At 38.2% G+C, this 7,605-nt stretch overlaps 1 protein-coding gene across 1 annotated transcript in view; it reads right to left on the reverse strand.

The window, feature by feature from the left end:
- LOC109033600 (uncharacterized) overlaps window positions 1-7,429 on the reverse strand; it is a 77,459-nt gene extending 70,030 nt beyond the window's left edge. The window contains exon 1 of the mRNA XM_072299897.1: window positions 7,008-7,429. The gene's annotated coding sequence lies outside the window, so the exon portion shown is untranslated. The remainder of the gene's footprint in view (window positions 1-7,007) is intronic.
- Between the last annotated feature and the right edge of the window lie 176 nt (window positions 7,430-7,605).

Here is a 7,605-nt window from a genome sequence, read left to right on the forward strand (position 1 = left end):
ATCCACTTAGGTTTGTAGGCGCCAATGCGCTGGCTGCCCGCCCGTCGTGCGGAAGCGCCTTAAGCAAGCATTTCACAATAGAAGTGTTGCGCAATATTATACGAAATTGAACGTATTAAGAATGACACGCTTCCTTTGAAAGTACAGATCTTTCCTCGCAAAATAAATCAAGATACTTATCGAACACAGGAAAAATCTAAGAGCCTTCAGCTGAGGCAAATCAAAAAGTTTACCCGGTTTGGTATAACAAGGTAGGATAATTTCTTGAAAGATAATTAAGTTCTCTTGCACCAAAGAGGTGTAGAGAGTTTTGGTGAATTTTGTCTCATAGAATTGATGCTCCCCAATTATTACCTAATATCTCACTCGTATTCTCCGTTGGACCAAAGGAAAACAAAACAAGTTGGTTTTTGCAATCGCTAGCGATAGCAATATTCGTCATGGGAACTTTTGCTTCTGGGATATGAAAATTTTAAGGTACAGTTCGTTTGTAGTATCTTCAGAATTGAAGGGGCTATGTAATTTTGTGTCGACATCTCTTTTTTAACATTTTTAATTTTTTTTCTTTGCATACAAGAAAGCTGTTATTTACCAATTATTTATTTTCGTTGGATTATGTATGGTTTTTGGAAGTTAACGCATTTAACTTTCAGTTTCGTTTTTTCGGCGTAAAGTATGATATTTTTACTCTACGCATATGCCCGAATACGCATCATAAAGTGACCTATGTGCTTCCTAAGTTGCCATTTTTTTCATTCAAATAGATGTAACCGAAATGTTAGATGTGTACTACCTATACTACTTTCATGTCATTGCTTTATTTATTTATTTACTTTTTGCGTAGGTATAAATTGTTATTTTTTGCTGAATTTTGGAGAAAATATTGCTTTAAGAACGTGGAATGTAAATTAATTTTATTGAAAAAAGAAAATACCATCATTAATTTGGGCGAACAGAGAAAATATACATCAATATTTGGGTCAACATCTCCCTGATTATATAAAGGATGAATATATTAGTATTTCTGTATCAAAAAACTTAGCTTTTGTCTTCAGAGATACGATGATTCTAGTCCCAGTCAATTTGTTTTATTGAAAAAACAAAAAAAACAAAAAATTAATAATAAAAAAAAAAAAACAACTGAAATGTTAGACATACTATTTTCATGTCTTTCTATTTGTATCAATAGGTACTTTTTGCTTAACTTACGAACGTTGAATGCAAATTAACTTTATTGAAAAAAGAAAATAACGTCATTAATTTGGGGGAACATGTGGCTGATTATATGAAGAAGGTATATTCCAGTATTTTTGTTTAACATATTAACTCACGAGAAAATGTTCGTACATTTATCATCTACTATTAATTATTTTTTGATGATTAGTCTAAAACATTCAATACAACCATTAAAAAGTATGTCCCATCGTCGGATATCGAACTCCCGATCGCCGGGTGCCCGCACCGAATCAAAAGTACGAGGCGGTTTAGTCAACTAGGAAATAATGGATCCACGTGGGCGACAGTAAAAATAGCATACAAAAGACTCGGGCAATGGGCGGGACTTATCACAAGAGACCTTGACTGCTTTTGGGATGATATGAAGCGCATTGCTGTATTGCTGTAGGAGCCATGGTTCGCACTGTTTTAATGCGTCTCGAGGTTCATCCCAGCACGCATTCCGATCGCGGCAGTTGAGCTAAGGCAATATTTGCGTATCCATGAATTAAATCAATCAATCGAGCTCTGATTTTGACTTCTTTATCCGTAACGAGTCCTCCAGAACAATTTTCCACCTTGTACGATGGTTATTATTTCTTTACTTCTATTTTTCAAATTTGAGGTGGGATAATGGCGGCTTCTCAAGAACACCGAGGTAGGCGATCTTTTGCACCAACGAACAGAAAACTGATGGCGAAAAATAACCAATCAGAACCTCCCAAAAAAAAGAATTTGCCTAAAAACGGAACTTCGTGGTTCTGCGCAGATTTACCAGTCAGACACGACATCTCGAGGTGGAAAAAAACTCGCTGAAAGCGAATTTTAGCAATCAACACAACTTGACGTAGAGACATGATTGGCTAAAAAATACAACGGTTTTTGATACATCGGAAAATCAACCAAAAATCGGAGACTGGGCGAAACGCTCAAGGTCGCAGAGGTATAGGGAATCCCATAGCGAAAGCAACGGAACGATTCTAATATCATGGGGAACTCCGTTCCCATGACAACATGGAAAAAACAAGCAAACCCTCACTCTTCCAAAATATTTTACATTTTCATCCAAAAACGTCGTGAGTAATAAATTGTCGTTTGTATTTACATGTGGACCAATTAACTTTGGGTCTCAACTGGTGCGTGGACCAAAACTCCCGTGCCGAAAAAACGCGTGAACGTAAGCCAACTGGAAACACTGGTGTGCGATCAAAAAATCGTTGACGAAATTTCCTATAACCCCGGCATTCAAATTTCACCGAAATTCAGCGCAGCATGACTCGAAAGGGGTACCGAATAGCAACCTGAATAGAGAACTAACAGGTCCTAAGGATATCCACTTAAAGTAAAAATTGTGTAAATGCTGCGAAAGTTGACATTTTACTTAAGTTTCATCCGGTAAGGTGAGGTTGGGTAACTGGGCGGTGGGGTAACTGGGCAGTACCCTCTGTATTTCTACCAGATTAGTGCAAAAATTGTTTTCACTGTTGGCATACCTTCATTATGACGTAAACCATCTAGAACATGTAAACATAACTTCAAAAAAAAATTTTATGGTGAATGGTGAAGTGCCGAAAATTGTACAGCTTTTTTTTCAAAACAACGCCAGAGGTGGTCCCGAAAAGAGCCTCATATCTCACTCCCAGCAAGTATTTTATTCAACTTTGACAATTCTTCTTCATGTATGATGTATTTGTGTAATGCGTGAGTAATTACAACGTAATTGGATGAAAATACTGGCTGCAAAGGGTTGATGCCCAGTTACCTTGAAAATTTTCCCTTTGTGGGGTAACTGGGCACCCACCCCAAGGTAACTGGGCAGGTGGCAGTGGTGGCACCTGCCCAGTTACCCATTGCAAGGTTGCTGTGCTTCGGTGTTTGTTTACTTCTGAAAATTTCAAAACTAATTGACTATTGTGGACTTTTAAGTGCCAAAGACCAATAATCAGGGTTCCCAGCACACTAAACTTCTAACTTAAGTCAATTATAGCATAACTTAAGCATTACTTAATTACATTTTTGCCGCTAACTGTTACGACATCACTTTTAACGACTTAAACATGGTTATATAAATTCAAATGAAATTCTCTGAAACCCTCATGAGAAGGACATTCTTTTCTGGCCAATGAGAATTACAAATAATGCCCCCCTTAAAAATTAAGGGAACTTTTTGGCGCCTGACTCTATCCCAGATCAGCCTTGCGGCTTAATTTTTTTTCATTTTTTAAAAATGTATCATGCTTAATCTCACTAAAAGTGGCCAAACAGTGTCCTGGTATACAATACTACTTTATAAGTAGTAATACAGAAAGTTCTAAGCATTTATCTACAAGGAAACAATTTTTTTTACCGTTATTCAATTCTCAGATTTGAGGGTTTTTTTGCCGCTAACTGTTACGACATCATTCTTAACCACTTAAACATGTTTATATACATTCAAATGACATTTTCTTAAACCTTCATGAGCAGGACATCACCTTCTGGCCAATGAGAATTAAAAATAATGCCCCCCTCAAAAATTAAGGGGGGGTAGTCCAGTTACCCCACGACGTTGGGTAACTGGGTGAAAAAAACGGGAAATTTTTGAAAATTTGTGGGAAAAAATTGAAAGATGAAATTCGACTTTTGACTCTTCCTACATTTAGACAAGGTGTTGTACTTACTAAAAAAAATTTAAAAGTAGCCTCCACTGTCAATATAATGATGGGAAAAAAATCATGAAGTTGAAATTTTGACATTTTTCTCCGAACTCCTGCCCAGTTACCCAACCTCACCTTAAGGCTTTACCTCACCTACGTTACCTAGAGTTTACTCTAACATTTTATTCTGTTAAATTATTACTTATAAATTAATTTTTGAAAATATTCGAGTAAAAATAGGGGGAGGGGGGGGGGGTTATCGCGGGAGTAGAGTACGCACTCAAACTCCGAAGCGTAAAAATTCGTTGGGGAACGTAATGTTATCGAGGGCTTAGAACGCCTTCATTCAGAGCGTAGGCAACTTCATTGGTTCAGGGCCCTCAGTGCTATCAACCCCTCCAGATTTTAGATTTATAATAATAAAGCGTCGCAGTTTTAGAACTGTTGCAGTAACTGGAAATTTTTCAATAAGTAGTTATTATTTCTAGGTAATTTTAGAAACGAAATATGTTAGCTATTCTTTTCCATGTGCCAATAGCGCGTTGTGATTTTAGGAAAATCTTGAAAATATGTTTTGATACAAGGCTACTGAGGGCAGGTGCTTAGTGCTTAGGGATTCTTGGAAATGCCATCAGTCAGATGGCGAAGTAACGCGCAAATGAAAAACAATCACAGGAATACGATGGAACGAAACACAGACTGTTGATTTATAAAACTTAATAGTGTTTTTTTCCATCATGTTCGAGCAAGTTTCATTTAATTTGCAGTGAATTACGCGTACTTGTGTGTGAGCAATGTACTCAAAAACGTCAGTTACTTGAGATAGGCGAACAGCTAAAATTTTCCTTCAACTTCGCGTGATACCACATACCTACTCCAGAGTTCGAATAGTTGCTCGCTTGATTTCCGCGTTTTAAACCGTGAACAGTTGCGAGAGATTCAACTCAATATCGCGAGAAGAACGCGGTATTTCCAGCGGTTTCGTTAACTCTGATGGTTATAAAAACTTTTGATCTTGGTATCGCGGGAAAAGCGCGATATTTCCAAAATATTTGGTAAACAAACTCACAAATTACGCGACATTCGCCACAATATCGCGAGAAATACCCTAATTTCGAGCGGTTCGCCTGAATCATAAGAAACTACGCTTAATTCACCTCAAACTTGCGGTGAATTTGCAAATTTACCAACGGTTGAATAAAATCTCAAAAGATCAGACAATGTTCACCTTAATTACTTGTATATCAATAGGAGCAATGCACTCATGAACAAACGTCAGTTACTCGAGAGAGGCGCACAGCTAAGACTTTCCTTCAATTTCGCGCGATACCACATACCTACTCCGGAGTTCGAATAGTTGCTCGCTTGCTTTCCACAATTGAGAAAATGAGAAGTTAAACGAATTTCATCTTAATATTGCGAGGAATACATGATATTTCCTACATATTCGTTTACTCTACAGAAATTACGCGGTTCTCATCTGGATATTGAAGGAAATGCACGATTTTTCCGAGAGGAGTCCGTAGAAAAATGAAAAGTACACGATAATAACTGCGATATCGCACCACAAAACCCCGATTTTTCCAGCCGTCAGCTAAAGTCATTAATAAAGTAAGCATAATTCATCTCAAAATTTCGGAATGCGGAAGATTAGACGGTTTCACTGAAATATCGCGGAAAATATGGAATTTGTACATCGATAATATTCATGAACATTAGTAACTCGAAATAGGCCAACAGCTAAGATTTTCCTTCAATTCCGCGTGATACCATATACCTACTCCGGAGTTCGAATAGTTGCTCGCTTGCTTTCCGCAAGAGGAAAAAGAGTGGGTATAAGTTCCTCAGTGAGAAGTTACGCGAGTTTCATCTCGATGTCGCGAGAAGTAAGGACGCAATATTTCCAGCGGATTCGTTCCATCACAAGAATTTAAACGCCTTTCATCTCGGCATCGCGAGAAATGCACGATGTTTCCCCCAAAAAATTGTAAAAAAATGAGAGGTAAAGCGATAATCACTGCAATATCGCCACGATGAAGATGTTGCATGAGTGAGAAATTTGCGATTTGGCTGCTGATTCTTATGTAAAAGTTCGCGAGAAACACGATGGTGCCACTGGTTTTCTCTGAAATCAACTCCCACGCTCAAAACAAGCTCTCAAGTTGAGACCAAAATGGAGAGGATATCCCACGCTATCCTGAGAGTCCACGTCCACATCCAGACAAACTCTCCATGCCAAGATAGGGAGCAAATACATTAGCAGGGTTGCCGTATTTTCAGTTTTGGAGTCCCCAAATAAAGTGGCAGCCCTGTTCATGTATTTGCTCCCTATCTTTGCACGGAGAGTTTGTCTTGATGTGGACGTGGACTCTCAGGATAGCGTGGGATATCCCCTCCATTTTGGCCTCAACTTGAGAACTTTTTTTTTTGAGCTTGGGAGTTGATTGAAATTGGTTGAAACTCTCCATGCAAAGATAGGGAGCAAATACATTGACAGGGCTGCCACTTTATTTGGAGACTCTAAAACTGAAAACATGGCAACCCTGCTAATGAATTTGCTCCCTATCTTTGCATTAAGAGTTTGTCTTGGTGTAAAGGTGGACTCGTTTTGCAATCGTTGCAGGCATCGGCCCGATGACTTCCACATTCAAGCCGCATTCAGCGTGTGATTGCGGCAAAAAGTGGTACAAACTGAGTCAGATTGCTTCAAGAAATGAATCACTCTGACGTAGACATGAATCTACTTGATGTCAACCTGAAATTATTCTGGTGCAGACCGAGTAGACTGATGCCATTGTGATAAGTGTGGAGACAAAACGCTCAGTGTAACAAACACTGCTTCAGGAAAAACAGTCGGTCTATTCCGTCGCTGATGCTAGAATGAATCATTCTCTTAGGGTGCATATAAATACCTGAATTAAAACAATACAAATATTAACATTGGAATTGAGCCAGACCCCCAACAACAAAATATTTGTTCAGGGTGATAATATACTTCCAATGAGAGTTTTAATGGTGTTCGTCAATGATAAATGGTTTCAATGAGGGAAAAAAAATGACATGGTAGGAAAGTAATAAAATGTAGCCTACTTACTCTTGGTATCACATGCAACAGAAGTAGTAGGTAAGTACATAGTGGTATACTTAGGTACATACCTAAAGCCGATCGTGGATTCTGACTGACGAAATGAAGAGAACACGTCTTCACGAATTAATGTAGAAGCCGCAAACCGAAACTACCGGTGAACCGAAATTATTCATATTCACGGACCAATTTAATTGCAACAGACGCATGCTTTCAATAGCAAGACCGTAACTACCGTGGTGATAAGTGATACTGATAACACTAAACAAAAGAAAATTTATCAACTACAAACCATACGCTACAAACAAAACACAACCTAACTTTTTGCACGTAAACATGCGGTTGGCGCTGGAAACCAAAAACTTCGCTTCTGATTGGCCATTGGCTCGAATTGCTTGTCACGTGACTTTAGTTTACATTTTTTTTATCAAAGAAAACTCGTCAACGTTATCACTTCGTGATCATTTCGGCTTTCGCCTCAAACTAGTTAAGTAATTGACTTTAATATTGATAATAACGGTAAGTAATGCCTCTTAATTATAGCTTATATAATTTATCGACATTTAGAGCAGTTTTTGACCCATCCGTTCGTTCATAAATTCAACTAAATCAGCTTGTGCTGCTGCATCTGAACTGACAGGAGATTTATTCCCTGAAAATACAGACATG

Source organism: Bemisia tabaci, chromosome 4 (genome assembly GCF_918797505.1).
Source record: "Bemisia tabaci chromosome 4, PGI_BMITA_v3".
NCBI classification, from domain to species: Eukaryota; Metazoa; Arthropoda; class Insecta; order Hemiptera; family Aleyrodidae; genus Bemisia; species Bemisia tabaci.